This window comes from Microcebus murinus, chromosome 2 (genome assembly GCF_040939455.1).
Source record: "Microcebus murinus isolate Inina chromosome 2, M.murinus_Inina_mat1.0, whole genome shotgun sequence".
In the NCBI taxonomy this organism is placed as follows: Eukaryota; Metazoa; Chordata; class Mammalia; order Primates; family Cheirogaleidae; genus Microcebus; species Microcebus murinus.
The window spans coordinates 54,726,217-54,744,908 of record NC_134105.1 but is presented as its reverse complement, the minus strand read 5'-3'; the positions used below and the strand labels follow the sequence as shown (position 1 = coordinate 54,744,908).

The following is an 18,692-nucleotide window of genomic DNA, read 5'->3' as shown; positions in this document are numbered from 1 at the left end:
CTCTCACTTGAAACACGGATCTACAATGTGTTTTGCAGTTTTACACAAATTATAGTGTAGAACAGAAATCTTCAGAATTTTTTGTAAAAGACATTTATTTCATTTCTGTAAAAATATTCAAGTTTCATCCCCCAAATTAATGGTGTCCTCTTTTAAATCCACAAATTCATTCCGTCATTGAACAGATATTTACTGAATAACCACAATGTTCTAGGCACTGATCTAGGTACTGCAGCTAGAGTGATGCATGAACAAAGACCCTGTTTTCATGGAGTTTAAATTCTATTGGAGCTACAGATTATAACTGGATTGGTTATGCACTTCTGAATGGGGGATCTATCTTTATGGATCCTATGATTTAATGGGAGAGAATAACTTGTACGCAGGGTAGAAATTCCTGTGATGTTCCCAACACATGTTTTTTTTCTTATTCCTCTAGGTTAAACTGACCAAATGTCATGAAATCTTGCACAGACTTCTATCATGGCACCTTTAATACTTAATTCAGTCTATTATATTTTATGTCATTTTCTCCTAGACTATAAGCCTCTTGCAGGCAGGGACTGTCTTATTCATCTTTGTATTTATCTTGGTACTTGACATATAGTAGAATTTCAGTAACTGTAGAACAAACAAATGAATGAATAAATAAACATGTTTGGGACTCTCCCCCCAATCACAATCTGCTAATGATAATTTGCTTGCAAACTTCTTATTCTAACTAAAAGGTCACTATCTTGGTGAATGTCTTCCCAGGAAGAATGAATAGCTTCTTCCTCTGAGTTCCCAGAGCACATTGCTTTCTAATTGTATATGCTATTTCCCCATGTATTAAGCAAGTTCTTGAGGAGATCTCATCTTACTTACCCTTAAATTCACCGAATACAGTATAGTTTGCCTACAGAATTAGTATTTAAAGAACATTAATTTAAAACTTGTACTTTATTTATTTTTACCTAGCAACATAAATTTATGCTGAAACAGAAATTTGTAATGGTTTATAAAAAGCAATTTAGCATTTTGTTTTTTAAATTGCTCAGGTTAAGTAAAATTTTGAGGCAATTAAGAGCTGTTGGAAGTTCAGCCACAAGCCATCCTTATTCTTCCTTTAACTTCTGAAATTAATAAAAGGGTATTCTGGGGACAGGTCATGAGTAAGCACTTATAGGTGGTTGTTTGCACATGGTAATGTGTAGAAGGCTAACCAAAAACATTTTAAAAAATGACTTTTCTTCTCCATTACTTTCTGTCTCTCAAACTTGCATACTTCTCATTTCTTGGGGGCAAATTGCAACTATCATTATCTCATTTCTTGGGGGCAAATTATAACTATCATTTTAATTGATATTACTTGAAATTTTTGATTATAGGATTGGTGCCTTTCAATGCCTAGATCTGGCATCTAGCACATATTAGACATCCAATAAATGCACCTAGCAAAAATCTGACATACATTAGGAACCTAGTAAATGTTTGCCAAGATAATTGCAGTTGTAAAGGTAAGTGATAATAGCTTAGACTATGGCAGTAGCAGTGAGGATAAAAAGAAGTGAAGGATTGGGAAGATATTTAAGAAGCAGAATGCAAAAAGTTGGTGATAAATTAAATGCAAGGTGGAATGGGAGGCTGTAGGGGAGAAGGAGGTTTCTTGAAAGATTCCCAGGTTTTTAGTTTACGTAACTAGTAGCCACATTGGCCACCCAGCAGTGATGCCACAGAGCTGACCCAAGGCATAGATCATCTACCTCTGTGACCCACAGAGGAGTGGTGAATCAATTGCTCATGTTTCTTGCTGCCCAAAGTCTCTCACTCATCCTTTTGTGGTGGATCGTGTGGCTATCTCTTGATCTCTATTTGTTGCTGCTTTCACATGTTTTTATTATGAACCAAGAGAAAAAAAGAATGCTCAGGCCTGCACCTGAACCATTTGGCCAATGTCCACTGTCCACCAAAACTTTGAAAATTTAATTCACTTACAACTGCTTTCCTTTTTATTAGCCTCAAATCCAAGCTCTTCTAGTCATCTTTTCTATTTCTTCACTCATTCCACAGTGTGCTGAACTATTCCCCTAGCCCACCTTCTCTCTCCTTTGCTCCCTCTGAACTCTTAGATGGTTCCTTATACCATGGTCAACATCTTCATTGAGCCTCAGCCCCTTCATTGAATGCTTCTTCCTTCCCTTCTTATAGACTCAACTAAAAGTTGGTTCTCTCCTAAGGTCACTAATCTTATAGCCTTTAAAACTAGAGCATGCTGATTTTCTCACATCTTCTGTTGATTAACTAGCTTCTGGGTTGGCAGGTGGGATTCTCATCTCCCTTGCTCTCTCAATACTATTACTTTTCTCTCATCCTCTAAAAGCCCTATTCATTTGATGATTCCCTTCCCTAGTAGTAACATCTCTCTACTCTTTATCATATCATTCATTTATCAATCTCTTGAACATTCCTTTCTTTCATTAATGGTATCTAGTTGGTGGAAGAGCTCTCAACCACATCACCTTCCATTCCTTATTTGCATCCCAACTCTCACTTTTTAGAGATATTTTCCCCTAAGTTTCTAAGTGACTTGATTGTAGTGCTACTTCTTGACTTCTCCCTTCTCCCCTATTCTGGAGTAATCTTTTGGGAATGCCACTTCTTGCTCCATGCTTTTCTAGCTATAGTCCTGGAATGTCTCTTCATCATCATCCTGTGAATTTTGCATTTGTTTTCTGTGTTATATTTACTATTTTCTGGATGTCTTATCTTTTTCTTTCCGATTTATTCCTTCAGCTTGGTGGAATGTCCATTCACTTTTTGAGAATGGATTTATGGTAGGTACATTTTATGAGGCCTTACATGTCTAAACCTGGTTTTATTTTACACACAAATGACCAAAAGTTTGGCTGGATATTCTAGGTTAGAAATACTTTTTCTTTATAAATTTGAAGGCACTTTTTATTTATTGTATTTTCTAGTTTCTAAGGAAACTCAGTTCCATTCTTATTCAAAATCCTGTTTCACACCTACATTTTTCTCTAGCTGAAAATTTTAGAATTTTATTTTACCCTCAGTCTTAAAAATTCATGACAATCTGTTTTGGTTTGCTTTTTTTAAAAACCATCACACTGGGTGCTGATGGGCCTTTTCACTCTGGAAACACTTATCCTGAAATTCTGTTAAATTTTCTGTTATTATTTAATTTATAATTTCTGCTTCCTCATTTTATAACATTTTTTCTTTTCTGCAATTTCTATTAGCTGGATGAAGGACTTGTCTCTTAGATTTACGCTATAATTCAATTATTTTCTCTTACAGAACTTCCATGTATTTGTCTTTTTATTCTATTTTCTGGGAGATTTTCTCAACTTTATCTTCTTAATCTATGTACTAAATTATCTTTTATCTAATAACATATTTTTACTTGCAAGAGCTATGTGTTTTTTCCTGAATATTCCTTTTTATAATATCCTATTTGTGTTTCAGGTTGCATATCATTTTCCTTTCTCTCAGAAGTTATTAAATGTAGACTTTTGGTCTTTTCTCTCCTGGTTGCTGTGTTGTTTGTGAATTCTATTTTCTATTTGTTTCTTTTGATTTTCATCTTTCATGGTAGAGGTTTCCCACAAATATCTGGTGATCCTGGATTGTCCCCCAATATTGAAGAGTGATGCTCTTAAAAGCTAATTGGAAGATTTGCAGAGATGGTATGTTTTATTGATGATCTGGCAACAAGCCAAAGAATATTCTAGAAAAATATTCTGGAGAAGAATATTCTGATCTTCTGCCTGGCATAAAGCCATGTTTCCTTATATATGAAGACTTTCAATTTTCTTATTTTCAACACTAAATCTGTTCAGTTTCTTGCCTTGTTACCTGGAATCTCCAAAATTCTACAGAGGTCTACGGTGTAAATCAATTTTCATTCTTTTTGTAGCTACTTTATAATGTAGCTAATAAGATACTTTGCAACATATATGTACATAAACTGCATCTTCTTTCCCTGTCTTCTAAATTTTTGCTGAAGTTTCTTATCTGTCTATGTCTTCTCTTCTATTTTCTCTATCTTTACAAGCATATATATTTTAAAATACCTTTTAGCTTAGTGAAGTGTTGGTTATAAGAATAGGTAAATCAGGAAGGTGGGAGATTAACTTCCATGTTTAAAGAAAGCTTTTATTTTAATCCTACTCATCCTTTTAATCCCTTTTTGGTTGACCTATGAGCAAGTAGTTCTGCATAGTCCTGGGCACAGAACTACATCCTCCTTTTGGAAACACTCTTTTCTTTGGCTCCCCTGACATCATATTCTTCTGACATTTATCTTTCCACTTTGGTTCTTTTCAGTATTTTGAGGAGGTGTCACTTTCTCTACCCAGATACTGAGATTTATAATGTTAGAATTTTCTCGTAGGCCCATCGCTCTTCTAATTGTGTGCTCTTTTTCTTTATAATCTTGTTCACCTTTCCCAACTCTCACTTCATTTAACATAAGTTAAATGGTAAGTGGATGGCTATAAAAAATTGTTATGTCTAACTCAGATATATTTCCCTCATCATGTCTACGTTATGTTTTATAGGCATCTCAAACATAACATGTTCATAATTGAGGTGATGCTCTTGAGAGGTAGGTAGCACATCATCATTGTCAAGAGCTTGGACTCTGGAGCCAACTGCCTAGCAGTGTGACTAGGGGCACATTATTTTACCTCAATCAGTTTCTTCATCTGTAAAATAATAAAGTACATACAAAACACTTACAATTGCATCTTCAAATTTTAAGAGTACACTAAGTGTTAGCAATTACCGTTCTACTCAAACGTCTTCCTCCTCTGTTCCCAATCTCAGGGAACAGCAATATCATTCACCCACTTTCTCAAGACAGAAAATTGGCATCATTTTTGACTCCTCCAATTAATTCTCTCACTTTTCACATTTAACAATCACCAAGTCTTAACCACACATAACTTAAACATTTCCTGAGTTAAGCCTGTTTTTCTTCATCTCAACTGCCCATTGACCTACTTCAATCTATTATTATCTCTTACATTTATTCCTGTGTCTATATTTTTATCATTCTCCCTCCATGGTGCAGCTAGATGACCTTTTCAAAACACAAATATAAGTATGTCACCTTCTCTCTGCAAATACTTCAATGATTCCTCTCTGTCCTCAAGGCAAAGTCCAAAATTTTAATGATCTAACAAGTGTGATATGATCCCATTGTCTGACTCTTGCCTTCCACACTCACACTCAGACCCCTGCCCAGCCTGGCCAGGTACTATTCTTCTCATTGCTTTCTGTGCTCGTTGCACTCATGGTTTCTTTTGCATTTCTAAGATTACCTGGTCTCCCTTATACTAAGGCCTTCAGAACTGTGGTGGCCTTGGAATAGAGCAAAAGGGTATATTTACCTTGCCTTTTAAAAAAATTCAAATTTAACTAGAGAGAATAGCTTCTTCCTATTCACCAAGGTAAGTTATAATTCTTGAGAATGTGTCACAACAATATGCTCACTTTGATCACGTTTTAATTACTTATTCAATGTCAATCATGTTTACTAAATTGAAAGCTCTATGAAGATAGAGACTATGTCTAGCCTTTTCAACAATGTATATTTGTGGTACCTTGTTTAGTATCTGATTCAAAGAAGATACATTAAAATATTAACTATATAAGCAAAAGAATATGGGAGCTAAAGATGATTATAATTACTTTTATTTCTACAATCTTTGCAAAATTTCAAGCCAATTGACAATCTATTACCTTGTTTATTTTCATGAGAAACAGACGGTTCATATATTATTTTCTACATTTTGATGATAAATTAATTAAGGTTTAGTGTGTCTATAATGTGCATAAGGTCACACATAGAATAATTAATGGACCTGGGCTTGAATCCCATGCCTTCTTACCCCAAAGCTATTGATTTTTTTCCATTAGTAGACTTTGTATTACCTTGATGATGTATATAGATCAGCATGTAAGAAATTACAAGATGTGAAATTACTAGAAGTTCTCTATCTCTCTCTCTCCTTCTCTCTCTCACACACACATACACATTTGACAGTGATTTATGCTTTGAATACTTTACAGGTACAAAACAGAATGAGGAGGTAGCTATAAAGGAAATAACATTGTTTTCTTATCCAGTAATCAAAATTTTAAAGAATTTTTTGAATGTCAAAAGGATGGGAATACAGTATGGTAGAATAGAGAAAGTATTTCAGAAACTGAGTAGAGCACAGTACACAAGCACAAAAACATTACCCATATTATAGAAGTACATGTGTGCTTCTTTCTGAAACATGGCCACTGCCCAGTATACATCAGAGATATTTAGCTTCATACACATTGTTTGGACTTGACTTGGTAGCAACTAATTTCTTGTGTTACTACATATCCACACACATCCAAAAGAGGAATTCTTAGAGTCTCAGTTTTCAAAAGGGTTGAAAAAGGCAAGAGGAAAACAAGTATTTATCTCCTTCTATGAAGGCCCTTCCAGAATATTTCTTGAAATCAAAGATAGAGCATCCTTTTCTGGATTCTCATAACACTACATGGATTCCCTTCTCTTTTGAATCTAAATTAAATACCTAAAGGGAAATTTTCTTTTTCTACAACTACAGTGTGCAGTCAATAGTCTCCCTTTCAATACTCTCCCACAGAGTCAAATGCATTTGAGTGGTAGTGGTTGCTAGAATGGCCTAACCTGGATGAAGTTACAGGAAGACTCTTCTTGCTATATTCTTCAAATCCTTGCCTACTAATAATTTAAACCAAAGAGAATTTCAACCACTTGAGAATTATGCCTGCAGGATTTCACTCAAACAATAAAAGAAAAAAATCTAAACATTCAACTTTCAATACCTTTGCATTCTCCAGAATTTTAGATTTTAGTCCAACCATGTTATCCTTACTTAATATTCTATACCTGGAAAGATAAAGGAACAAAGGAAGCCCAATCTTTTCAAGATTTCTTGTGACAAATATTCTGGCTGTCCTCATACTTGGCACAGTTTTGCATTTTTTAAATAACAAATGTTTCTAATTTATTCACTGAGAAACCTTTTTCCTCACTAAGTGTGCTATACTGATATGGAAACCTGCCAAACTTGCTTCATATTGTATTTCAAAAAGCATCTTTAAAACCATTATCTAACTTCAAGTACATCTCTGAAGCCCCCTTACCAAGACAATATATGTCGTGATTCTGGGACTCCATGTGGAGCCTCTGAGGCTTATTTGTTTGTTGACTATTGAAATGACTGCATTTTAGAACTACTCAGATTTCATGGGTTTGCTTTTATCTTATCACAATATCTGAAAGTCTACAATTGCTGTACATGATTTGATTTGTGATCAATACAAGGAACCCAGTTTGTCTTCACCAGGATCAATGGACTGTCATTGAGACAAACTTCCTTGTGGTTTTTAATGCTGATGTTATCATATCAGCAATCAAAACAAGAAAACAAGAAGGAATTTATAGTGCCTGATATCAAGAGGGAGCTTATTAAATTTTTCTAAGTTCTTCTTTAGACAACTTACTTCCTTTAAGAAAAGCAATGCTTCTGTTCTCTCTCTATAGAGTATGCCCAGGAATTTTCATCTATTGACTTCAAAGAGCTTATTTCTATGAAGAATTCCTTATTTAAACCATCATTCCAGACTTGGGCTTCTTATTGCTTAATGAACTGCCAAATTTAAGTAAAATTCCGCTTGTCTAAGCAGAACTTGAAAACATACTAAAGTCCCACTCCTTACTAGGCACTGTGCTTTCCTTCTTGATTTCTTGTTTTGATTAATAGTGTTTTAGATCTCTTAATTTTGTACCTTAAGTCATCTGTTCCTTCCTTTCCTTCTATATTAAATATTTTATGTCTTTTTGCCTTTCTTCACCATTCAGTCAATCTAGTTCAGACCCTTACCGTCTCTGAGTAGTACTGCCAAAAGGAATATTGTACAAAAGCTCAATTTTCCTAGATATCTTTTCTATATAATCATTTAGTCAGCAAATATTTATTAACTGTCCAATATGTGCTAGGTACAGGGTTATATGCTGGGAAACACCAATGAGTAAAAGAATTATGATCCCTGCTTTAATAAATTACAGGGTTGTAAGTATCAATATAAAATAAAAAGTTATTTAAATAAATCCATATTTGCAAATTATAATAATATATATAAAAGCAAATATTACAGTTTTATCTTTTTTATATATTGACACATACATTTAATATATTGATTAATCTCCTATAATGCATGTCCATTTTCCAGTTCTAAAAGCTTCCCTGTGTCTACATTTTCAACAGCAGTATTTCCCAGACCACACTCCTGGGTTATCTCTTTCTCTTAGAAGTAAGCAGTGTGCATTAGCATATTAGTGACTCAGAGATGTTGCTATGGTTTGAATGTTTGTGTCCACTCTAAAATTCATGTTAAAACTTAATCCCCATATGGTGGTATTAGGACATGGGACCTTTTGAGAAGTGATTAAGTCATGAGGACTCCATCTTCATGAATGGATTTATGCCTTATAAAAGCGCTGGAGGGAACTAGCTCAGTCCCTTTTAGTCATTCTTACCCATCACCATGTAAAACACAGTGTTAGTTCCCTCCAGAGCACACAGCAACAAGACACAGCAACAAAACACCATCTTGGAAGGCAAGACTGGGCTCTCACCAGACACCAAACCTGCCGGCACTTTGATTGTGGACACTCAACCTCAAAACTGTGAGAAATAAATTTCTATGATTTATAAATTAATCAGTATGTGTTATTTTGTTGAATAGCAGCACAAATGAACTATGACAGATGTCTTGTAATTAAAAAAACCTCTATGTTTGTTTTTGTTCAAACCAGTGTTTCCTAATTATTTTAAATTGAAAATTTTAAAATAAAAAATTACTGATACATAATAATGGGGTACATGTGATATTTTGATACATGCATAGAATGCATAATGATCTCTCCTTATCGTACCACATTGGTGAACAACTATACTTTAGTATTTCTGTCCTCTCTCCACATATCTTCTCTTGGAATTTGTGTCTACTGATTTATTTAAATATGTAAATACAGCTGTAAGGACAGTACAAAGCAAATTTTCACATCAGATCAAAAGTAGCCCAAGTACAGGGAAATGTTCTAATTCAGTAATGAACTGTTCTAGCCATGTTTATTGAAGAGCTTGGCTTCCAGGCAAGAGGGAAACCTCAGCCAAGAGCAGTAAGAAGAATCAAATTTATGATCAGTAGGATACTCTCAAAGTCCTAACTTTCATAAGGTGATAACTTAAAGTAAAAACTTTTGGAATAATATCTGAAGGTTTGTTTATATAGAGACACAATAAAAGAATGGAGCAGAAGTAGTCAGAGACAGGCTATTTAACTGATAGAATCTCAGGTTTGGGGGGAACCACAGATGTGGCCTAATAAAGTATTTTATTTAATGAAAATCTGGGTATATAAATCGTTAATATTTATTTTTGTACAAAGTTCAGTTTATCTGAAGCACCTCACTCCATACCTTCTTTCAAAGATTTGAGTAGAGCTTTAGTATGCACTAGAGCATTTTCCAGATAGTTGTCTCATCTCAGAGATTCTTTACCTGTTGTGATGTGACAATGTCAATATGGTGTCCTTCAAAAGATATGATGAAAGACCCATCTTTTCAATCTGATTTAAACAACTTAAAGAAAGCTTTTTGAAATGACATTTCATGCTGTTTTATGCTCATTCTTCTATCATAACTATGGATAATTTCTGATATTGTCTATGTTTATTAATATTTTAGTTAATGCTGATGATGGTTATACTTGTGCCTTCAGGACACCTAGAACAAATGCTGCAATTTTGAGAGTGAACTAAATAAACAGGGTTTGCAGTGATAATCTTTTAATCAACTAAGTTGCTTTGGGTATAAATCTAGGCAGTTGCTTTATAATTGGAAAGATTTTAAGAGATTCATGAAACATACAAGCCTGTTTGATGTCACCCTCAGGCTGAAAGAAGAGTTAAAATAAAAGAAGAATTAATTTAAAAATCTTTCCGCAAGGAAGTTAAAGGCATGTGAGAACGCATTTGCAAATTTAACAATTGTTAAATGAAAGGTTCGTGAAAGCATGAAATGGCAGAATCATAGGCTCGTTTTAAAACTGAATGATTTTGTTACAATTCTTAATTTTCTTCCTAGTCTGTGATACAGGATCAAAAGCACCCTTTCAAACAACAATTTCGGACTACATTCAGCTATATTCAACTATATTCGGAATATTTAAATACTTACCTTGATTTCATTTTATAAGTAACAAATGCCATAAAAAATTTGTTCATTTCTTACTGAAACAAAATTGAATTGTTACTGAATTATATTATTTAGAAGATGGTGAAAGGTAACAAAATTTGAGGGAATTAAGTTTTGCAAAGAGTATTGGAAAAGGCTTAAAGAAGGGAGGTGAGCTTGCAGAATAAAAAGAGCATGCTCAAAGAATAGGGTCCTGCTAGTGGACAGAATGTACTTCACAAAACTCACATTGTTACCAGACTAAATATTTCTAAAATCCAAATCTGACTGTACATAAAATTCATTACTGGCTTTATGCTACCTTCACTATCAATCCCACACTGCTGAGCTGGCACACAAGCTCTGTCAGGAATCCACTCTCCTCTGGGACCACACCCACACATGCACCTTATTTTTCATGCCTGCGTGCCTTTGTAGTTTCTGTTTCTTCTCCTGTATATCTTGCTGGCTCACTTTTCCTGAATTACTTTCCTTTATCATCTTCAACTAAACTCAAGGATGAGCCTCACAGAATATTCTGTGATCATCTGCTAATCCCATAGCTTCCTATTTTAGTTATAGGAACAGTCTCATTTTGATAAGTAGGATAATTCTCAGGTATAGTTCCAGCACAGTGTGTGAATAATCCAGACATTTTTGGAAGTTTACTACTGGCTATGGTTTTTGAGCAGGTGGATCCATTATAAGAGAACCATGTAAAATTGTAAATGATCAAATAAAAGGTGCATCTTTATATATGGAAGACAAATAGAATTTATAGCATTTTACCATGTCATCTCTCATTTGGTTGTGTGTTTTCAGGTAAGTGTATTTATAATAACATGAATAAATGGGGAGAAAGTATTACTAAGGTTTTATTTTCCATTGTCCCTAATGCACCCTTTTCAAATGGAAATGTTTCTATTGAGTGAGGTTGGAATTTTGCACTAAGCCTTAGATCAAGAATATGTATGTTTCTTACTGACACAGAATGCCACAGACCAAATAATTCTTTAAGTAATATAAATTCAATTGTTTTACTTTTTTTTCATGAACCCAGTTAGAACTCAATACATCTCTGGCAATTATACTGAGATTAATATATGAATGCAGTCAGGGCAAATCTTCTTTCTATTTCACATTTTCTAGACATATGGAGAACAAAAAAAGGTACGGAAATGAACATTAAAGGAGACAAAATACACCTGGTTTCTCATTAAGTAGCAACAACTTTTTTCCTAGACTGGCTCTGAACCAAAAACTAAATCTAATCTGAGCAGACAAGTAATATAATTTCATCATTCTCCTGGGCCATCTACTTAGTTTTTAAGGATAGTGGAAAAAATTATTAAATGAGTTTATATGCACTGTGCTTGTGTGCATGTATATGCATGTGTTGAAAGCATACGGTATAGAAACAAGGGAAAAGATGGACACTTTGGAATAAGTGATTATGCTAGATAATTCAGTCATCTCTTTATCTTCATAGACTAAGTATTTTATTTATATTTTAAAACTATATTTTCTCCAACCATAGTATAGGGAATATATTTAGTATAATAAAAATTTTTCTGCTTGTCTCAGAGTTATCATGAGTATTGGTGGGGTGTTTTGTAAAGATTATAATAGATTTAATTGGATAGGGCATAGAAATTGAAGGGTATTTTATCATTTTTTAGAAATTTTCTGCTTTTAAAAAGAAGTATAGTAAATACATACAACAATACAATCTCAATACAAGAGTAACAGAGAAAATATTTTTTTCTTATTAAAAGTTTATATCTCAGGTAGGTCTCACAAAATTGTTTGCCTCAATGAATTTCTCCCTCTGTACAGACTCTCATTCATCACTGTTTCGATTTTCCTTTAAACTTACAACAGAGTTTAACACATGCTCTTGTTATTTTCTTCCCCAAATCTGACCTTCCTTCTTAAGGCACTTCTATCTCTCAGTTGCCACTCCTCCATGTCCTGCCCTAAAACTTTGGAAGCATCATTTACTGTATATTTTTCCATCATTTTTCACTTTCGATGTCACAAATACATCAGATTTTTAAATGTGGCTCCTCCTCATTGTAACATTGCTGGAATGTTTGATCATGTTGCCTTTTTTCTCTTGCTTTGACTTCTTAAATAGCTTTCTAATTTGCTTCTTCATCGCCTACCCTTGAAATGCTGTCAACTTCTTCCCACCTAACACACATCCACAATGCCTTTGCATTCTTCCACGCTTTTGCAAATGATTTTCTATGCCAGGAATGATCTTCATTCTTTTCTTAACTTGGAGAAATCTTAATCATCCATTTTTAAAACATTCCAAATGTCATTCCCTCTGCAAATCTTTTCCAACTTCCTCAAGACGTAAGTTATTCTATTATTGTGCTCTCGGAGCACTTTCTAACATTTATTACGGTAAACTGTCAAGCTCTATCTGAGGACTTACACTGACCCTAATCTGCTCATTCCTGACCAAGACAGACAATTCCAGAATTCTTTACTTTGAAGGTATCCTTCCCTTGCCAACTGATAATTTGGATTTTCTTTTTAAGTTTCTTCAGAAAGAAATGTCGAAGCATGTTTATGTTTTATCAGATATTACGTATGGGTGACTTCTAAATAAGGAGTCATTTTTATCATGAAATGTCTTCTATAGTAACATCTATGTTCTAAATAACATCCTCATAGGTTATAATAAACCTGACCAGATACCAACCCTGTTTTCTTTAACAACAGAATTTCTTACTATTCTTAGTAAATCTATGGTTCAGAAATATTTTTCTGCCTTAGGTATATAAAAATTTTAAAAATTATTTATTATTTATACATTACGAGTATGCTCTGTAAACAGTAAGGGAACGTTTGATAAAGTTAAAGGCACTGATATAATTACATTTTCAGTCACAAAGATTCAAAATAATGAAGGTCTATGGAATGTCTCTAGGAAATAATAGTCACCCTCTTTTTCTACTTTAATCTGAAAATGGTTAAGCATACTAATGCAGAATTTGGTAAGCATCATTGAATAAGCAAGTCTCATATCTAAAGTTATTCAGAGTTGCTGGTTGCTGAGATACCTCATAATATTTATACATATGACCCTTCCCTCCAAATAAATATTTTCTAATGACTAATCTGAAGATGCTAAACACACCCAAAATAAAATATATGAGTATATAAAATTATTTCACTCATAAAAATATTTTGTGCTAAAATTATAATTGGTTTGAAATTTTCACTGAAAATTTTCTTTTTCACTGAATATTTTCTTTTCACTGAAAATAGATGTTACTTAGTTATAATTTGTATAAAGCAGGTTATGTATACTTGTAAGTATATATTAAGACATCAGAACACCTGCATTCTAATCCTGATTCTGATGCAAACCAATAAGTGTCCTAAACAATAGGTGAAATGATAGTTTTTGACTGGAATTGTTCATATTTTTACCAAAAGTAATACTTATGCTAATAATTATTTCATATACTTGGCTCTGCTTTATTCAATTTAGAATCTGTAAGGATTTTAGGATGTTTTCCTCCTGAGTGTTTGTGTTACATAACTAGCATAAACACACACATATAGTTTTTTGTATTTTGGTTCTTGCTCTTTTAAAATCATGTTCAAATCTCGATCAGTTTTTTAAAATGTTAGAACCACTTTCTGAATAATTTGTATTGTCTTAAACAAGATGAAAGTGCCTCTTGAAATGTGCTGAGGGTTCTAAGTAGGGGGGAAGGATCTGATCAGATTTGCATTTGCATCTTGCTGCTCTGTGGAGAAGAGTTTGAAGAAGGCTGGGAAAACAGTCAGGAGGATCTTAAAGAAGTTGCAGTTGGAAGGGAGGTAGAGAAGAAAGGAGTGAACATAGCAAAAAAAATTAAGTAAATAAATAACTAAATTACGGTTACAATCAGTAAGACTTGGTGATTGGCTGATCTTGGTTGGTAAATCTTTTCTAGTTCATTCCTATATTACTTTTGGAGGCTAGTAGAATTGGGTTATTATTTCTTCCATTTCCTCCTTATGCCTGCCTCTGTTTTCTGTTTCTATGGCTAATCATTGTTAAATGTCTGCTTCTACCACTAATTCTCATCTACACTGCATTTTGGAGGTTTCTACCCTCCCTGTTAATCTCTAGCATCTTTTAGTGGTCCATGATTCTTTTCTTCTCTTTTGGTTTCCCTTTTATTTTCTGCTCTTACTCACTTCATCACCTCTTAGGTTACATGTCACCTCCTCTGTGAATTTTTCCCGGATTATAGAGTTGACAGATATAGAAAACAAACAAACCAAAAAGCAAAAACAGTCAAATAAAAAACCCAGGATTTCCAATTAAATTTAAATTTCAGATAAACAATGGATAGTATAAGTACACCCCATGCAATATTTGGGACTGCAGTCCCCAACTCCTGCCAAGGACCAGGCCAAAGAGCTCACCCGTCCACCACTATCCATGGAAGTTGAGCGAAAGAAGCTTCATCTGTATTTATAGCCTAATAATTGCTGCTGCTCTCCTCTCCAACGCTCACAGCACCACCTGAACACTCTCCCCTTTCCCTCCCCAACACCCCACCTTGAGTCCATCCAGTTCATGGAAAAATTGTCTTCCATGAAACTGGTCTTTGGTGCCAAAAAGGTTGGGGACCACTGATTTGGGACACATCTATACCAAAAAATTTTCAGGTTTTTTTTTTTTTTGAATTCAAATGTAACTAGCCAATCTATATTTAATCTGGCAGGACTAGATTGGGAGCCCCTGCTAAATATTCCTGCACACATCAGAGAACTCAGCATTTTCCAGTTCTTGCAGTATAATTGTTGAAATGACTTCCTTCTCCACTAACCTGTAGAATAACATCCACATCTGCCTTTCATCACTGTAGCTCCTCCAGTGTCTAGTGCAGTGTCTGGCATATAGTGAATATTTAATAAATATTTCTTGTTTAAATTTATGAATGAACACTTCTACTAGTTTGCTCTGTTTTGGGCATTGGACTTTGTTATGGACTGAATTACGTCCCCCCAGCTACCTGCAAATTCCTATGTTAAAGCCCTAACTCCTAATGTGACTGTATTTGGAGATAGGCACTTTATAGAGATAAGTAAGGTTAAATGAGGTCATAAAAGTGGGGCCCCAATCCCAAATGACTGATGTCCTAATAAGTAGAAGCAGAGACACCAGGGATGTGTGTGTGTAGAGAAAAGGCCATGTGAGGAGACAGTGACAAGGGAGCCATCTGTAAGCCATGGAGAGAAGCCTCAGGAGAAGGCAACCTGATGGCACCTTGATCTTAAGACTTTCAGCCCTTAAAACTATGAGAAAGTAACTTTCTAATGTTTAACCACCCAGTCTGTGGTTTGTTGTGGCAGCCCTACAGACTTATCCAGCCATCCTTGGTCTGTATAGCCATCACAAATGTACTCCTTTCCCTCTATTTAGAAAACTGACCAATCATACAGAAGAGCCTCTACATATCTTGTTAATTTTCTCCATTTGGTTGCTCACTGCATTAGAGTCCTTTTTCTGGTGCTGCTAATATCTGTGAACACTGAGTAGTTATAAAACCAGATTCTGACTAACAGATGACAAGGGCATTTTTTTTTTAACTGTAAACTTGTCAAGTGAATTCAGTTTGCCTAATGATAATTCTTCATATAATAGCATAAACCAGCAGCCAATTTCTTCTCTGGGGATTCATTTCTTGAAAACTCAGATTTATAGCCACTGTACACAAATTAAACTTGTTTTTTGACAAAATATGACTTTATATCTTTAATCACTAGCTCCTCATTAAATTAAATGAGATGTAAATTACCTAGCACAATTAACCAGTAAATTGTCCAGTTAACCAGTAAATAGCCTACTTCTCCTTTGATAATAAAAATGTAAATACCATTAAAAGCAATGGAAAAAAAGGAACACGAGGCCTACAGTCAAATCAATTAACTTTCTCAAAGTGTACTCCCAATCTTATTACAATCTTGTGCTCTTTGATGTTGTATCCATTCTGAGACTGTATAGTTTAAATCATTCTGTAGCTGTTAAGCAGGCTTGGCAGTAGAAAGATGGCCTCAAGCCGTTCTGATCCTTGGTGGATGGGAAGCATTTCTTCTTCTGTATTCCTAGGCTTACAGCAGGACCTGCTGAAAGCCCCATGGCTGTCCCCTTCTATGACTAATATCTTTAATTATTGTGCTTACCTTCCTTATTTTGGCCTGCCTTCAGCTACCCCCAAGAAAACCAAGAAAAACTATATGATTTATATTATATTTACTAGCTCGTGCCTGTCCCTCTATCTTTCCTTTTCCAAGTCAGAGAAAAATGAAGATATGAAAAAAAGCAACTTGATTTTCTTTCTCTATGTCCTTTATAAATAAATTCAACCTAATCTTAACAGTGTTCCTTTCTGTCAGAATCATTTCACCTCTGGTTACCATAGTGACCAGCTACCACTATCTTGCTTTTAGACAAGCCTCTCAAATTCCTTTTATTTATTCTTCAGTATAGGAATTTTATATTATACCTAGTAACCTAAAAGCTGCTATTTTTGATATAATGATAGTCTGATTTTCCTCTCTAAGGGATTTCTTACTTGGCCATCTTTTTCTAGGTCCTGTTTGTTTCCAAGCTATTAAGAGTCCTTCAAAAACTTGCTCCTGCCTATCTACTTTTTTTCTATGTCTCCAGGGTCCATTTAAGTTTTTTTCTTCTCAAGCTGCCAAGACTCAAATTTGTAATTCCTGATAGTTTCTTAAGTGAAGCAGTTTAGCTCTTTCTGTGCCTTATTTCTCTCACATAAGCTACCCCTGGGGGTGGGGAGGCCTTGCCTTTACAACTAACAGATCCACCAGTGTGTTGTTTTTGAATAAAAATAGCCTTTCTTTTTCCCTCTCTCAAAGGGGTATTATTCAATCTCCCTAAGCAGCTGGTTCAAACAGCAGCCCACTGATAAACTAACACTGTGTATAATAAGAAAAATACATAAAGGCATTTTTTTTAAAGGGTAGGCTTTTCGTTTTGAAGAGTTCCAGGTTTTGATTTTATAAGATACTTGATGAAATGACAATAGAAAAACACACAGAGAAGCAAAATCTTGTAGAAAAATATTTTAAAAAATATATTTGTATCCTTTTCAAAGGTTTTATAAAATATTCAGTTGCAAATCAGTACCTGCTCTGGTTCAGTTAAAGCAGGATGGTGAGTGGGAAAAACCATGGCCTATGAAAGGATAAGATCAGGGTTCAAATACCAGCTCCACCAATTACTAGCTCTATCATTCTAGTTACCTTCCCAATAAAATAGCAATATTCCCTTCTAAATAGGACCAACTGAAGTAATCAATGTAACATTCCTTATTAGAACTCAGTACATTTTTCTTTTCCTATGGTCTCAGCAAGACATAGATGGCCCTCCTTAAGAGATTCAGCTCTTTATTTGGCACTCAGAATTGTTCTAAGTAAACCCAGACAAATATATGTCACCCTCTGGAATAAAATTAAGGCAGTTTCTGCCAAAAATTCAGATTTGCTGTTGGATAAGTACAATAGAGCCCACAATCAAACTCCCTAGGGTAAAGTTGTGAAATAAATGTAGACCAAGACCAAAGTCCATCCTTCTCCTCTCTCGTCCTGTGTTAAAAAAGCAAATGGCAAATGAGTAAATTCCAGACTTAATGTTTATTAAAAGACTCTTAGCTTCTTAGTCTTTAATCTAAAACTCCAGTATGAGACTGGTGAGTTCCAGGATGTTGGGGGGCTAATCAAAGAAATGACAAGACCACCAGATGGCAGTATTGCACAACAAGCTTTAGTAGGTGTTACTTGGACAGGTTTGCAAGAGTTATGGGAAGAGTCTCACACTGGGAAATATTCCAAACCCTGTGGCAGGGACTACCACAAAGAAGGGGACTAGGGAAAAGGAACTGTGGGAAAGAGGGGAATTGCACAGGATGCTTAAATGTCTAGATGATGTTGCTTAGCAGCCAAGTGGGGAGTCTCTGGGTCAGAAAGCTACAAGGGGTAGCAGCCCTTTGAGGTCTTTTGTAGCCGTACAGCGTGTCCTGTCTATGGTCAGCAGATGGTGGGTGAAGTTTTGTGGCGCATACAAAGCAGCAAAACTCGAAGTAGCTAAAACTATGACTATTTGAGCAACATGTAAAGCAATCAGATGTGTAAGAATTTGAGTTTGGCACCAGCAGGCTTTGAGCTAGCTGTGAAGAAGTAAACAACATAAAGACCAATTCAAAAAGGTCATCTTTAACTCCTTTATATAAAAAAGACTCCTATTTTCACAACCTTCAAATTAATTCCAAGACTTGACATATGAAAGGCAATGTCAAGATGATGATGGTGATAATAATGATTTTGATGGCTACATTAATTAGATGAGGCCTACTATGCATCTTACATCAAGGATGCA

General features: G+C 34.8%; 1 protein-coding gene across 6 annotated transcripts in view; it reads right to left on the bottom strand.

Moving 5' to 3' along the window:
• The window catches only part of LRRC7 (leucine rich repeat containing 7), a 510,593-nt gene that overhangs the window by 338,863 nt on the left and 153,038 nt on the right, over positions 1–18,692 (bottom strand). The window lies entirely within an intron of this gene.